This window comes from Candoia aspera, chromosome 1 (genome assembly GCF_035149785.1).
Source record: "Candoia aspera isolate rCanAsp1 chromosome 1, rCanAsp1.hap2, whole genome shotgun sequence".
Lineage (NCBI taxonomy): Eukaryota > Metazoa > Chordata > Lepidosauria > Squamata > Boidae > Candoia > Candoia aspera.
The window spans coordinates 174,073,021-174,090,041 of NC_086153.1; positions in this window are offsets into that span (position 1 = coordinate 174,073,021).

Sequence of the window (17,021 nt, forward strand, 5' to 3'; positions counted from 1 at the left end):
ACTGGCAGAATGCAATTCTTCCCCTCCCCTCCAGGCCTTTGTCCTTTTGCTAAACAAATTATAATTCCCCCTCTCCCCTACTTGTCTCTTTCCACAGAGTCTGAATAGCTGAAATTATTACCTCTTATAGAAAGATTTGGGGGTGTGTGACAAACTGCAAATTCTTGCTCATCAGTGCCCTTTGGTTGCCTTCTTCTCCATATCTGAAAATGTAACAGGACTGCTTGGATCCAAGGAAGGGGGTACCCACCTCCTCTTTCCTCCTGCATCACCCCTAGCCCCCTGAAAAGCTGCTTTTAAAAGTCAAGGGAGAGATCATGCTGGGCAGCATTCCCATAATGCACGAAGGGAGGGCAGGCCTGTGGTCAGTGGGAATTGGCCCATTGAAGAAATGGCTACTTCCTTTCCCTACCATCCTCACTGCCTTTAACAAACAAAGCTAACACTGTTCTGGTAACCCTGATGTCACTCTTCTGAATATAACCCAGGGGTTGTGTTAGGTCAACTGTATTACTTATTATGATAGAAACGAATGATCCCACCCTTCCTCACACACACAAGGTTTGTGTTTCCATTCTTTCTCTAGTTCAGGGGCAAGGATGAATTCAGAAGGTTGTGCTTCTATTTTTGAACATCCACAACTTCTTCCACAACAAATGTTATTTGTTGTTGGTGAACTTAGCCTGCTTCTATCAGCCAGAGTTAAGATAAATAAAAGTTATGAATTGAGTAGTAACAATAGACCCAAAGGGGAAGGGGAAGTTTCCCAAGGTGTCTTTGCAACTGCAGCCCAGGCAGAGGGGGATCTACAAGGTGAGGGTGGGAGCAAGGGAGGCTTGCTCATTCCCATCATGATAACCATGGCCTAGTGGGAAGACCAAACACAATAATGGGAGAATTCTATGAGACTCTTAACATTTGGGTAGGAGGCAGATCGTATTTTGGGTTACAGGCAAGGCTGCCTTAGTGGAAATTGAAAACAGAAATTCAAACTTGGGTTTCTGATTCCTTAAGGAATTATCATTGTTGATAAAAATAAGGTCAGCCACAGATCTTGTTTCTTCTAGTTACTGTTTGTTATTCTTACCCCTCTTGCTTACTGCCTTTTAAAACTCCCACCCACCCACCCCCACCTCCCAAAAATCTGTTGTACAGAAGAGTCAAAGTGTAGGCTTCAAATGTATTTCAACCAGAATATAAATTTTTCATGTTGTACTGTAGACTGCAGTTTCCAAATGAATCTTGGGAAATTTCATTCACAGCTTTTGTTTTATTTCACATACTTCATGTTTTAGTGAATCCTTTTTGTTTTTCTGTTAAGGAACCTGAGCCAGCATCCAATTATATGATATATGTCATAGTAATGCAGAATATATTTCATATGTGGTCAAGACAGATAATATGAGAGAGTAATATTTTTTAAATGACACTTCCCTGAAAAGTAGGAATGGCCCTGGAAGAGGAGGGACCAATTTTGTATTATTTTGGCATGTTAATAAAACAGCTTGAAAATAACGCTTTCTCTAAATTATGATGCTGATGTAAAAATCCCAAAACTTTATTCTCATTAACAATCAGCTTCTTATCTGATAAGTACAAAAGGTACAATGATCATTCATCATTGTCTGTAAAAGGTAAAACAAGGCTTGTAACTGAAAAACAACTTAATTTATTTCTGTGGCAAATTGATCTGTATAAATTGTGCCTTTCTTCCATTCTTTCTTCCTGTTTTTCTGGTTGTGGGCCACTTAGCTTTCAAGTTGTCTCCAAGTTACAGGATTTCTAGAAAGGCAAAAGAAAGTACTGTAGCCTCCTTTGCATTGCCACTGGAGGGCAGCATTTGGAAAGATTTTTTTTTTCACTGTAGAGGATCTGAGATTTATGGACCCCTAATCCAGTATCCACTTTGTCCTGGAATGTGAGAGAGCTAGAGAGAGAGAAAAAAACCACTCAGGGCTAAAAAAATAAGAATGAAAAAAAAAATGTTATACTCTAACCCACTGCAACATGCAAGCCTATTGTATATACACCTATATGTTGAGCTTGAACACCTAATGTGTGTCTTTACCTTCTAGGACCCATGTTTATTATTAAGTTTATAGGATGGTAATGTTCCCAAATCTGGCTTGCAAGAAAGGTACACAATTACTTCAGCCATAGACTGGGCTGAGTTATCTTGAAACAACCCTTCAACCTTCAAAAAGAAAGAAACGGGGGAATGGATCTAGCTTGAAGAAGCGGGCGGTTAGGTTGTGTAATGAAATACCTGTTTCTCTTGAGAGAATGGAGTTGATTGTGGATCAGGTTCTGTGAATGGCGATGTTGATTACGAGCCAATTTGGGGCATGTCTCAGGGATTCCATACAGAAATAAGAGCAGGTAAAGTATTTTTAAGCAAGTAAATTTTGTCATCCAAGTATGAGCACTAGAAGGAAAAAGCCATGTTTATTTTTGCAGCTCATAAAGAGAGGGTTGTGTGTGTGTTAGTGTGTGCATGTGTGCATGTGTGCATGTGCATCATTCTCCTCTAGAGATGGTGCTGAAGTCCAGCAGACAAAATCTTCCTCCTTGCCATAGCCAGCTTGAGCTTTTCCTCTTTGTCATGCCAAGGGGATACAGAATACTTAGTGTAGGATTTTTTTGTTTTTTTTAAAAAGAAAAAGTATATTAATTTATGCTTTAACATCACCTCATTAATTATTTTATACTAAAAGTTATTGACTATAATGAAGTATGCTACACAGGTGTTTTAGCTATAAAATTATATGCATTTAAAAAAAAAAAGTCCCCCTCCCCTCCAGTGAAGCACCTTTTTACACTGGATCTTTGCTGTGTCAGGGTGTATAGTTATTCTGTGCTAACTTACAGATATAAGTATATGAATAAAAATATAAAACATAAAGTGAAAGTGTTATCTCATATTGCCAGGCATAAAACTCTTCTCGCCCTTTTGGCACGCTGATTTTTTTCTGCAATAATTTCTGTAACTTTGATGACGAGTTGTTTTAGTTACAGCATAAAAATAAAGATTATTGCAGCTGGAAATTGTGAAATACATTTTGAATATATTCCAGTTTGCTCTGCAGGTTGGAAGTTCAGATGGAAAAACATCAGTTCTAGAACCCACAGTGTCTTATCTGGGAATGTCTCTCTTCCTATCCCCATCACAAAGGAATTCCCACTGTGACTTATAATTAGAACCCAAGTATACTATACACACACAGAACACACACACACACAGAGACACAAATATGCATTGAGGGAATTGTATGTATGATATATGAATGTTTATATAGTATGTAGATCACCAATTTTGTTTTTGTTTGCTTTTGTGAAAAAAAAAGTCACTGATGGAGGTGATAGAATGTATTGTGGAAATACAATTGCTTGGCTGAAGTTCATTTTATGCTCTCTATTGTGCAAATAACCATATAGGTTTTTTGGCTTGTTTCAAGGCTAACTCTACTATCATGTTTCCTTGTTTATTTTTTATTTTCAGAATCCAATCATACTGAGCCCTGTTAAAATGACAGAAAATGCCCTAATTCCAAGACAGCCTTTTAACATAAATAAATAGATAGATAATAAATACATAAATGGAGTGCTGGTTAAGGAGAGTTTAAAGTGGATCTTCTGCATGTGATGGGAACACTGAGTGTGGGAATCAGCTTTGCAAAATTTAGAACAGTTTTAATATTTCCTGCCTCTGATTTTGAAACAGTATATTTGTTACTTTGCAACTTCATGTGCAATGTGGTTTTCTATCTTCATAATTAGCTTTTCACATCAATATACTGTAGCTCCAAAGGGGATCAGGTGCTTGAATATGGTAGCTTTATATAGAACTCATACAGTACAGCTTTTTACTTCCAAAGATGGCCACTCTGATAATTACTTTAGCTACTGTTCCCTTCTTATCTTGAGAGGAATGGCTTCTCACTTGGCTCAGTGCAAATTTAACTCTGACTCCCCTTCCTCAGGCATATTACCTACCTCCCCCCTTCATTTTGATTAAACACCAGTATTGACCACAGCTACAGGTTATCCTTGAACAAGGACCTGAAACCCATTTTAAGCCCCATTTCAGGTTCTGATTTAAGGAAAATTTTCATTAGCTTTAACCACACAGGTAAGAGCTGGGTTAGAGCGTCAAGTGAAATTATAGTGTAGCATTGCACAAGCCTGTTCCCTTCTCTCCTCTTTGGGCAGGGACAACTGTGAGGAAAGAAGAGGATAGACTTTTTCCCACATTTCAGTGCACAACCATAAAGATACCATAACAACCATATTTATGAAATATGTTGTTGGCAATTTGCTTTTACCAAATGTCTAAGCTTTTGAATTCACAAGAGTCGGGTAGTGAGAAAGTGGAAGGAGATGAACAAAGCGAGAAAGCTCCAAAAGAAGTTAAGCATTCCTTTATGTTATTAAAAGTTCAAGAGCGGGTCAGGCCAATCGCTGGCTACCTCATGCCTGTGGGACCTACTAGTGACAAACGCCTTTGGTCCCCAGCCTCCATTTGGAGATTAAATTGAAGACCTCACAACCACAATCATTCACTTCTTTTGGGATTCCTCTAATTGGGCTGGCAGTCTTCTTCAGTACAAGTGAATGGGGAGAGGGACTTCACTCCACAGCATGGAAAATTGTTGGGAGAGGCAGAGCAGAGTCCCCCTGTGAGGGAGATGGGCGGTGAATAAATTTATTAAATAAATAAATAGATAGATAAATCTCCAAGTATTGCTTATTTTGGTGCATCTGCACCAGTCTTTCAGAGTAGATAAGAGACCAACCCCAATATTTCTGCTTGTTCCCTTTCTCATGTGGATGACATATTGAACTGCAATATTCAAATTCAAAGGAGCTCTGCCTTCAGTGCTGTGTGTTCTGTTGCTGTAAACACCATGTCATTTACATTAAACCCTTCCATCCAAATTTACTTTGTTGCCCATATTTCCATCTCAGAGTTTTTGATGACAAGCTTGCATTTCAAAACAGATTTTATAGATCAACTTTTATATTATACACACACAGAGAACTGGCTGATTTCCCCTACTTTTTTTTTTCAATTATTTTTTAGGGAAATCATTCTTTGTACATATGCATGCAGCGTGAAGGGGGAAATGTGGGTTGTTTATGGTCTTTGCTTCCTATTAGTGCTGAAAATGGGAAGTACCAGAGTAAATTTATTTATGGAAAAGAATAGACTTCTTATGTGTATATGTGTACAGAGAGATATATATCAGATGTGGCAGCACTTTGCTGAATGTGGAATTGCCCTTTCTATGTACAACAGATAATATTAATGTGAGATTCTTCAATCTAAAAATATGTGCATATTTGTATCCATATGCTAAGTATACATCTAGGGCACGCAAAATACATTAATTGAGTACATGTCTGGGATAAAAATCTGTGTGAGACGGTGAAATTGTCATTCCACCTGAAGGGTTTTGGTGATTCAGACTGCTATTTTGATTGTCATAATTTTTGTTAGCATGGAGTCCTCTAGTGTGTTGGCTTTTGTTTCTAGTAAAAAAACCCTGCTATGATTTTGGCCCATTTTCTACCACTGGAGGCCTTTTAACTAACTTTCCTTTATTATTTTGTCAGAATGCACCTCTCTTTTGGTATTCCATCATTTACCTGGGTTTGTCTCAACCTTTCTTAGCTGGAGCGGAGCTCTTACCCAGTACAGTCAGAGCTAAACCATACCTTGATACTCATCCCTAGCTTCTTTAAACAGATTATTTGGTGGTCAGTTACTTTTACCCTGAATTCCTTTTTTATTATACCAAAACAGAAGCCCTTAATTCGTTTTTTGTCATTTTCATTTCCACATGTGACATGCAACCTAGATCTTCGTTTTCTCTTTACATTCCTAATTCTTAAAATTCCCAATTTTCCAATTCTCATAAAATCTTAAAAGTGGGTATTTCATGGGGTTTAATGGCTATTAAAGAATTGTTTTCAAAGAGATCCTTTCTCTATAGTAGATCAGGACTGTATTCAGCCAAAGGTTTGCTTATGTGACCCAAAGTCAGGCCTGCACTTGGTTGACTTCAGCATACACAATCGTTGGCTGCATAAAGAGGTTCTCATCTGATTGCAGAGACAGCTTGTTTTTCCACAGATAATGGTGGAGATGTGAGGAATGAAAGCTCCTCAAGCATTGCTAGTTCTCTTGATGCATGATGAACGATTTGCTGTGTGCTCCCTTATACTTCCCATTTGTTCAGACCTGAGCTAATTTTGAGTAAAGTGAAAAGCCTCACCCTAGGACTCTTAGCAGAACTAGATACTTCAGTAATACAAAAGTCCCACTGAAATTCATGCCCAATATATCTTCTAGTCTTCAAAACCCAAAGCTTTCCCATTTAAACAATAGTAATAAACAATGAGAGAAAATTTTATTCCCTGACAGGAAAGTATAAGATCCTCAATATCCATGAACAACTCAAGAATTGATATTTGTAGGGCTAAATATTTCTGTATATGGTTGTGTATGTACATAACACACTATTTCAGGGCATAAGTAAATATAGATATAGATATAGATATGTATGCAATATATATTATATATATTTTCTCATTCCACTCTGCATTCATGAATGTGAAATAGAGTGTAGACCGTTATATGAATTTTGGTTCAGTTTTGACATTTAGCAAACTGCTGTCCCCTCTGGTGTACTTAAGCTGCATTTTGCAGTTATATGTCATAAATGAAAGAAAAATATTTATAATACGCAAAAGCCATTTGAAATTGTCTTTTAGCAAAAAGAGATCCGTTTATTAAATGGTGCCCTATTTCAGATAGGGAAGGTGCCTCTTCCTAAGTGTGGGATCCTGATTGTAATGAATTGCCTTTTCCTTTTCATCTTATTTTTAAATTAAAATGGTAAAGGTTTGCATTTTTCTGTGAACCATTTCCCTACAATCACCATGCTTCCGTCACTGTGCATTTGATACCATTGGTGTCACTGAGGAGACAGTACATATATTGATGCCTCTGCAGGAAAAAAAACAATATTGCCTCATTGTTCTGTCACAATTAACCGTCTTTTTATTCACTGAGAAAGTTCTTCACTGGGAATTACTGTTTTCAAAAGAATTTCTCAGAGTTTTGTTACTTGTTGCGGGTGGGGGGAGAGAATTTTTAACGCATATCATTTATGTAACTCTTTATTGGTGTCCAAACTTATTTACTGCATTCAGGGACAGAATGTGGAGAGGAAGAATCTGAGTTTAAAATATGTCTAGGTTGAGCAAGTCCAGATACGAGGCAAAGTTGGAAAGGAGGAAATAATCAAATGATTGAATGCCAGTCAAAAAAAAAAATTGTAATGTACATTCTGTCTCAAGCCTAAATGGGTATTATATGTCATTTTAAAAGTAAAGTAGATCCATTATAACCTCATAAAGAATTCTGTGAGAATTATTTGTGAAACAGGGAGGACGCTGCAGTGAGAAAATCAAGCTGAGCCAGGCATTGTAGAAAGTACAGCTTGCTCGTGTTAACTTGTGTCCTGAGTAACTGCGCAGTGGCAAGCTGCATTCAGATGTTAGTCGCACCCCAGCACTCTAATTGCATTTTTCTTTCAAGTACATTGTCTTAAGAGCAAAGGAAATCTTTTTAACAATTAAAGATTAAAAATCTTAAAGGGGATATGAGCAAACATGATATTAGCATAGACAAGAAAGCCAAATATGACATCTAATCTCATGATAAGAATGGGTAGGGACAATCAAGAACAATCAAGAACTGTATCCCAGTATGTTCCAGCATGCATAGAGAAAACCACATCTTCACACATTTACAGCTGGAAAGTTTCAAGGCAACATCCTAAGGGGATGGTGAGACTGGCATTTGTACCTTCCCTTTAAATCAAAAGGCCCACATGTTCCTCATATTCTCAATGAATGTATTGTATTATGGTTTTTTAAAAAGACTCAAAGAAATTGTAAGAGGGGTCACCTTTGGTTATCTAGTCCTTGTTTAATTGGGTTAAGGTTCTTTTGTATAGAGAAGTTTACACTTTTATGTATATTCTTGTGTAAAAAAATGTAATATGTGTATAAAACACTGTATGTATTATCTGTATATAGTGTGAGAAAATGATTTTTTCCCTTTCTTTTGGATGTATTAATAAATCTTGCTGTGAAGAAGCTTTGATTTATTTAATTAGGATAACGCTGTCATCTGAAGTTATATTTTTCTGTATTGCAACACGTGGTGTGTGCATATTGCACATACAAAACAGCATACACAAGTGGTGATACCATCTAGAGCTACTTATCTAAGCTTCCACATAATCTTCAGAATTTACACTTTTTAAAAGGCAGTCCCTTTTAAAAGGCAGATTTCTAGCCATCAAGAAAAGATCTTAAAAACAAAAAGGCAAAATTTATGTACTTAAACAAGCATATCATAATGTAATACTGATTAACTATGACAGCTGTTAAGAGATTATTCAAAGCAAGAGGCATGTGCAGTAAACTATAATAATACTAAAATCAATATATTTTTTTAGCCCGGTAAAAAAGCCACTGTATACAAGTAATGGAAATGTCTATGTACTCTGTTCTTGATTCCCATTGCGGAAGTTGGGGATGGGGGTGATCTAATGAACAAAAGTTGTAATATGAGACCAACATTCCCTTTTTCCATAGGGTTTAGAAATAAAAGCATATAACAGTATTGCTTTATCTATGCAGAGGCATGTTGTAGTTTCATTTCTATCATATCCTATTAACTTTTATTTTAGCAGATTCATATTATTTCCATGTTTCTTGTCCTAGTGCCAAACTGAAGTTCCAAACTGATCCTTCCCAAACTAACTTATGCCTAGATCTTAGGGGAGGGGCAACCTGCATTTACATAAAAGGGGAATGGATCTTGCTCTTTTGTGGAACTGAATTTGTAAAAATTGATACGGATTCAGTAGCCCTTTTCACCCCAGAAGCTAGGGTTCTTTCAAACATTTCAGACACAGGAAGTTAACTGAAATGTTCCCACCCACTGTTTTTATTACTATGCTTCATCAGATAAGGCCATGGGAAAAGAGAGATCTTACAAGTAATTTGGAGAGAGTAACAGCGGTTTGAGCTTTATATATTAACTTTGTTTTGAAAGAAGAGTGGCTATTTCCAAATTTATTGGATGACCAAACAGTAATGAGATCAGATGAGCCATAAAAGACTGAAGCTGCCTGTCTTTACCTCTTTATATTATGATTACCAGGGTAAGAAGTGAAAGGCTCCCCTGAGTCAAGCTGGACTCCTGGGGATGTCACACCAGCTAAAAGCCATTTGATATCTTCCCTGAGGCAGGACAGGGAAATGCTTGGTCCGGCTACGAGAAAGGAAGGACTAGCAGAAGTGAAGATAACTATGGGTAAACCATAGAAAGCAATGGTTGAAAGGAACTTTGGAGATCATCTGGCCCTGCCTATTTTTTTTACCAAAGTCTGACCACTTCTAGAGTGTGATCACTGGAGGGAAACTTGTCCTTGAGCTGAAAAAGTTTCCTAACAGCTTATTTATGCAAAATAGTGACTTCAGGCTGCCATTTGGTGTAGGTCTGGGATTTTCTGAAGTGAAAAGGAATTAGTCTTTACCATTTCATTCAGAGCTTTAAAAGCAAGTTCTCGTCCATAACAAGACTTAAATGGATTGTTTATTTTTGTTTCAATAAATGAACATTATAGTTATTCGTTGGCCCCATTGCCTCTTAGCCAACATCTCACTCAGACAGCATAGCATGGCTGTGATCAATCCACAGCATGGCTTCTTAAATCCTAACTTCTGGTTCGTGACGAAGTCTAGAAGCAACCAGTTCCAAAGAGAGTTTTCTTTGCTTGTACCAGACATCGTGGAGAGCCTTCATTTGAAAAATGTGATCACAGGATAAGCAGCTGTCTTTGCCAGCTAAGTTACAACTCTTTCTTACCTCTTTATTCTGTATATTTTCTTGCAATCTACCCATCATTTTGTCATCTCACCTCATCTTTGCTCAAGTGAAAGGACCTTCAACCGCATTCCTAACACATCTGTACCTTGAAAACTTTCTATAAACAACTTACTATAAACAACAAACTTATTTTGGATTATCAGAAATGATCACAGAATGACATTAATCAATGCTGTCTGAACAGTGAGATTCCAGATCCAGATCTACCTTCTCCTGAGGTCAGAATAGCTGCAATTTATGCAAGCATGCAATGTACTGATGCAACTTCAGAAGCTTTGTGAAATGAGTTAGGTGGATTCTGGCATGTGGCAAGAGACTGCATTCTCTGCAAAGCTGGAGGGGGCAGGGAAACCATTTCTGCAATAAGGAATTTCAAATGAAATCTTCACACTGCAGCAGAGTTGGCAGCATGAGAAGGAAAATGGTACTTCCAGCTGTCATCTCTTGAATAGGGATGCTAATGCTGTTTCTGTTATTTAAGCTCTTAGCCTGTAATCATCCCATTTCTTGCCAGACAGGAAGTATCTCCTGTTTTATTAATATTATTGCTGAATTCGTAGTTTTTGAAAAGATGCTGAGTTGACATCCTTGGGCTTTGACTAGCCTTTATTAAATAAATAGGAAAGATTTATCGCCTTCAATACACAAGACTGCTAGTATTCAGCACCTATACGCTTGCTGGAAAAATCATTTTTAATTTTGCACCAAAATTCAAATTCTGTGATCATAAATAGTAAAATATCTTTATTGCATACAAATAAAATAGTGCATTTTGTTCTGAACTGATACCGGAAATTTGAAAAAATAATGCCATTTTTTAACAAAGAACAGCCTGATTTCCTGAGAAAGGTACAAATAAGTTAAAAGCAGACCCCTTGGCCAAGATCAGCAAAAGAGCCCCCATGCCAATAGAGCTCCATAAAATATCCAAGAAGATCAGGAATGTGACCTAAAAGATACATTTGTTTCTGTAACCAGCCAAGTTTGGGGTGGGGGAGGGGACACAGATCCATTAGTGCTATGTGTCGTGGGGAGCGGGTACTCTTGAGATTGGTTCAAAGCTATATCTACTGTAGGTATCTTGTAAAAGGTAGGGGCTACCAGAAATGGACTTCTGCAGGCACTTGTTGCCAGTTTGTCACTTGTTAAAGTTTTAGACACTTGTAAAAGTCCTATATGGGTTTGGGATCTGGATAGCTAAAGAAAATGCATGTTGCCTGCCCATCAACTATGATGTAGTGGAGATGTCCTCTTGAAGGTGTTGTAGGTTGATATGTAGCAACCCAAGGGAAGGCATTCCCAATACAATCATCCATCCCTCTTCCAATATGGGTGGCACCAAGCCATTTTACCTTCTGGCACCAGCTTAAACTGTACCAGAACAGCTGGGCTTTCAGTTAAACAGATGATGCAGTGCTGCTCTGGTTTGCTCTGGTACTATTGTTTCAAATTTTGGTGTTTTTATTAAGTTTTGAACTATTTCAAAAATACTTGTTTTAATTATGTTTAATACTGTCAAACAGTTTGTAATAAATGGTATCCCACTTTGGAATTGTTTTAGTGATGAAAAAGCAGAGCAGAAGTAAAATCACAAATAAATAAAACATTTCATCCAAAGCAATTGAAGAGGATGTGAGTGAAGGTACATTCATGCTTCAGGCATGGGTTCCCTCAACCATTTAAAGAGGAATCTGAGAAGACTGAGAGGGGAATTTTGTTTGCGGAAATGAAGGTTTGGTGGGTTTAAGTCTCACTTAAAACTCCTCAGCTGACCCAGACAGTCTTTCAACTTTTAGGTCTCTAGTGATGTAATACAGTGTACCCAGAGCATGGTTTAAAATGCAGAGAGAGAGAAGACCTGCACAAGGAACATGATATGGTCTCTTCAATATTTTCACTCAACAGCAGTACCTGTAGCACTGTGGGGGCTTGATCCCCTTTCCCAACTTTGTTTCAGCCTTGGAAAAGGGAGGTAACAGCAGGTGCAACTTACCCATATCCTGGGATTTGAGTGGGAACAAAACAAAGAGTCCAGCATCCTTGCCTAAGGACCTTATTTTAAACTGCGGTACATTCAAGTTATTGACACAAGCTGGGAGCTTTTACTTACAGCTTAGACAACTTTCTGCCCTTCCCCTCCTCCTTGCAATGTTCCTGCTGCCATCACTAGCTGACAGTTCTTTGTCCCCTGAAACAATGCAGAGCTGCCACCACACCAACCTCAACAGCTTTGAAAAGATAAAACCCTGTGTTTATCCAGATTTATCCTAAGGATTTTTATCAGAGTGTATTTTTCACACCGTTATTACTCCTGTGTTGTTCCACTGTTTTCTTCCATACGTTTTCCTCCATACTAATGTTTAGGTGGTTTTCCTCCATGTGCTTTCTTGAATAGCTCACCACGCACTCACATACACACTCAGAGGATCAAGCATGGTGCTGCATCATGGAAATAGGCTTTTTAAGAAAAATTACCATACGTACACTGTGTGTGTGTGTACTGTATGGTAAATTTAAATAGTATTAAATACAATAGCTTCGGACAGGTTTTTGCCCATTAAATGAAGAGAGGTAAAGATGTGCTTGAAGGTTTCAGAACTTTCAGCACATCTTGACTTCTTGGGTCCTTTTGAATAAACATAGTCGCCGACTTATTTTATCCAATTACATTTAAATGTGTGTGTTTGGGTGGGTATGTAATTTCTGATATGCCAAGATGTATAGTGATGATGCTTTCCGTGGCATATATCCCGGGGATAAAGACTGCTGATCTCATAGCTTCCCAGAGTGGAGCGTCTGGGAAGCTAGAATTCCCAAACATGAGCTTTGTAGAAGTGTCATCTCAAATCAAGATGATTCCTCTCACATTTTTGTACTTAAAATATAAAGATGCCTCCCTGAATGAACGTTGGATAAATGAGCCTTTTGCTTCTGTTCCCTCCCTCCTTTTTAGTGAAAGGTTTTTATATTGTTTATGTTTAATTGTATTTATATTTTATAAACTGCTTCAGGATCCATTTGCATAGGAAGCAATGTAGTAAATAAATAACTGGGGGGTTGCAAAGGACTCTCAGAAAAAGGAGACTATCTCTGAATGATACTTCTGCCTCAGATTCCCTACATGCAACAGGCTGTTGCATTTGGAAAGAAAATGCATCAATTTCTTGAACTGATAATACACATACACAGCAATGTTCAAATGGAAGAAGAATTCAAGTTTGGGCCAAAGTTCTTCAGAGTGGCAATAGTGATGTCCTCACTCTCTTTATTGAAGTACAGTAAGTGAGGAAGGGGATTTAATACACACAGACACAGACACACACACACACACACGGATTTCTGGCTTTTCTATTGTTGTTGACAGGTTAGCATATAGAAAATCAGAGATTTATTTATAAGATTGCACATAATCCTGGTTTGCTAACAATAAATATACTCAAAAATACAAAAAATAAAAAACCTCATAAAATTAAAGAATATCACATCCCAATCCAGGAATTAGAAACCAACTGAGCAGAGGCTGGATATTTCTTTTTCTTTGCTAAATTCTTATTTTCTGCTAGCACTCTAAATAGTAATCCTTCTTATGTCCAAATTTCTAATTAAAAGCTAAACACTGCATTTTAACTGACTGAAGATCTTTTGGTGATGATCAATGTGTTTAACAAATGAAACATACAGGCAAGATAAAACTACCAGTGAAATGGCAATTATTCCAGGGAACCATGCAATAAGAACTCATAAATCTGACTGTGAGATTTCATAAATAGTTCATGTGCTTGTTTGGATGTCTGTGATTTATGATGTGATAGCCTCAGTGTGTGTATATCTGTGTGTGCGTGCATGTCTGCCCACCCCCTTTTCCTCTTCAGAAAGTCACACGTTCCTCTTTTGAGAGAACTGAGCCATTCATATTGGCTAAACTCTAGCATCCTTGTTTTGTATGGAACAGATGCAAGCAGAACAAGCAGGAATATGTTTCACCCTTGCAGGGTTTTATTTATTAGTTAACAGGTACAAGCAGATTTTCAGTTTCACTTACCTAAAGTCCTAAACCTAGCTATTTCCTACTAGGTAGAAAGCAGAGTAAGAGCCTCATGTGGCACAGAGTGGTAGGCGGCAGTATTGCAACGGAGACTCTCCCCACAACCTGAGTTCGATCCCAGCGGAAGCTGGATTCTTGGGTAGCCGGCTCAGATCGACTCAGCCCTCCATCCTTCCCAGGTTGGTAAAATGAGTCCCCAGCTTGCTGGGGGAGGTGACGACTGGGGAAGGCAATGGCAAACCACCCCGCTCTATAGTCTGCCAAGAAAACATTGCGAAAGCAGCGTCCCCCCAAAGGGTCAGGCATGACTCAATGCTTGCACAGGGGACCTTTCACCTCAGATAGCACAATATTAACTTACTGCCTACAGGCTTTTCCTATGATCTTACTGCCTGGTTTACAGAATCTTCAAATAAGCTTCTTATGACTTTGTGTACTGAATCAAACAATTACACGGTCTCTTCTAATATTCATGACTACTGCCTTAAGTGCTGTTAAAATCGCTTCAGCTGCTTTAACTCGCTTTCACTTTCGGTCTCAATTTGTACACAGTTATTTTGTCCTACCAGCTCTCAGCAGATACTCTGTTTCTGCCTCTCAACAATTCCTTTTCAGGCTGGGTTAACTAGCTTCAACTCTCTCTCAGACCATTACTTTGGCACTGGTTGCTTTCTGTGTTAGAAGACTGCTTCTCCCTTTCCCTCAAGCTATTCTCTCCCTGTCTTCTTCTTAGTCTCACAACATCTTAGCTCCTGGTATTCACTGTCCCATGCAATCTTCCTCCTTGGCTCATGTCTTCTTTCTTCCTTTGGACAAAAGTGTAATCTCCGTACAGTACACGAGAGCTTCAGCAAGAAGCTCCCAACTTCTGCAACCAAAACCTTGTTTCTGTTGGAGTTCTACATAGCAGGTGTTTGCTGGAATTATTGTCTTGATTTTTAAAAGCTTTATTGCTGGTGGGGTTGCTGAAATTGTTTTAAGAATTGGTCGCAGAGTTTGCCTGCCTAGCTTTTCCATTTTAGGAGAACAAGGAATTGATGCTTCTAAGTCAACTATCTGGCCTTTGGTTTTCAAGTGGTTCTTTGCTCCACCAGGAATGATTAGATAAGGATAGGAAGAGTGTAGCATTTTGTAGGGGTATACAGGTATCCTCCAAGTGGCCTGGGACAAACAAGACCACCCCTCTATCTGAAATAACCCCAGGATCCTTGATCATGTAAACAAAGCCCATGTGAAATTAGTTATGCTTCAAACCAGAGGAAAACACAAACTGGTCCAAATTCACATCCCTGAACTGTGTTTTTCTTGGCATTTTTATCAAAGGCTGAGAAAGATCTGGGAACTGTGTTTTGCTGCTGGCTAGGGGTCAAATTCTGCTCTTCTCAGTTTACGCTGCTGGCATTACTGAGAGGGGCTGGCATGAAATAATATGCAATTATTCCATAAAGCAATCTGTTTCAGTTTTTATTAACAGAGAACCATCATGTATATTAATGGAGGTCATTCTCAGAAAAAGATGCTGCCTATTAAAATAATTTTCAATTTTCTTTCTAACCTGCAGAATTAAACCTAATTGAGTGTAAATAGAAGTTTCAGGTGCCTTGAAAATCTGCCTTTCTTAGGAAGGAAGGCATCTTAGAAAATTTTAGAGAATTTAGGAAGGCATTTTAGAGAATTTTAGAAAAGCGGGTGAGGAAAAGTTCTAAAGAATTTTAGAAAAGTGAGTGAGGAAAAGCAGGTGAGGATAGGTTTTACAAAACTTACATGTATAAGTTTTGTAAAAGCTATCCTCTTTAATTATTTATCCCTTTCTGGGCATTTCAAAAAGGTGCATTATAAAAACATTCAATTTCTTGTACCCTGTTTGCTTCATATTTTTAAATTGAAGAGTGAGTCTCTAGTCATTCCCACAGCAATGATATAAAATGTTTTATGGCATCATCCTGCTATTGTTATACTAAGACAGTTGTAATAAGGCCAGGTTTTATACCACCAAGTGCTATAAAACACTTGTGTGGGAATGGCCTATAACTGTAGTGACTAATCTGTATTGACTGCATTATTCCCTCCCTCCCTCCTTCCCTCCCCAGTAAAAATAATACAGTCTTCTTCTGTCTACAACAGAGCCCACTGTTCCATGTTGCCCCTCTGGTGGTTTTGTCCCTGAATATCTTTCAATCAGGCATTTTGCTTCTGTTTTGTCTCTGGCTCTTGTGTCCACTTGCTCTTTGCTATTAGATAACTATGCCCTCACAACATCTACAAAACTGTTCTTCCTTGACCTTATAGCTTCGCCCTCGTCCCATCCCCAGCACATGAGTAAAACGGCCTTAAGTTATCATTGTCTATATTGGTATAAAAGTAGAATCTTGCCCCCCCCTTAAGCTGACACTATCTCACCATGGCTCAATATGTGTAAAATCTGTATACTTTGCTACTTTTTATCTGGTATGCAAAGTCAGCTGACCTGTTGTGGGTGTGATTAGAGGTGGGTTGGGATATGGGGATATGCCTCTTCCCCTCTGGTGAATAGTCAGCCTCCAACCTAGAGATTTCAGCATCAGGATCTTCTTCATGGCAGCCTGAAGCTGCCATTCTCCCATGTTGAAACTTGCTGGAAACAAGACAATTTGACAAATTGGCTGTCCAGATTTCAGCCCCTTCTTCAGCACTGACAGGGAAGCTGGCCAAGTATTCTATCCGGATGGCAATTACCACTGCCCCTGAATGGTGGATTCCCCTGCTTCTTTACCTCTCCCGCCCTTTATTTATTTAAAAGGTTTGTGTGACTGCCATCTTGAAACAACTCTGGGCAGCTTATGACAACAATAAAACTACAAAAAGCATAAACAGCACATAACAAAACCTAAAAACCCAGCGCCTTGATCAACCTCCCAGGTGCCCCAACAACCCTCCGCAGGCTCCACCTGTCATGAGCACTGATGGCGAGCAGGAGGGGGCCCCTATCCAGGGGGGAAAACGCATGTGTAGTAGTGAGGAGTTGAG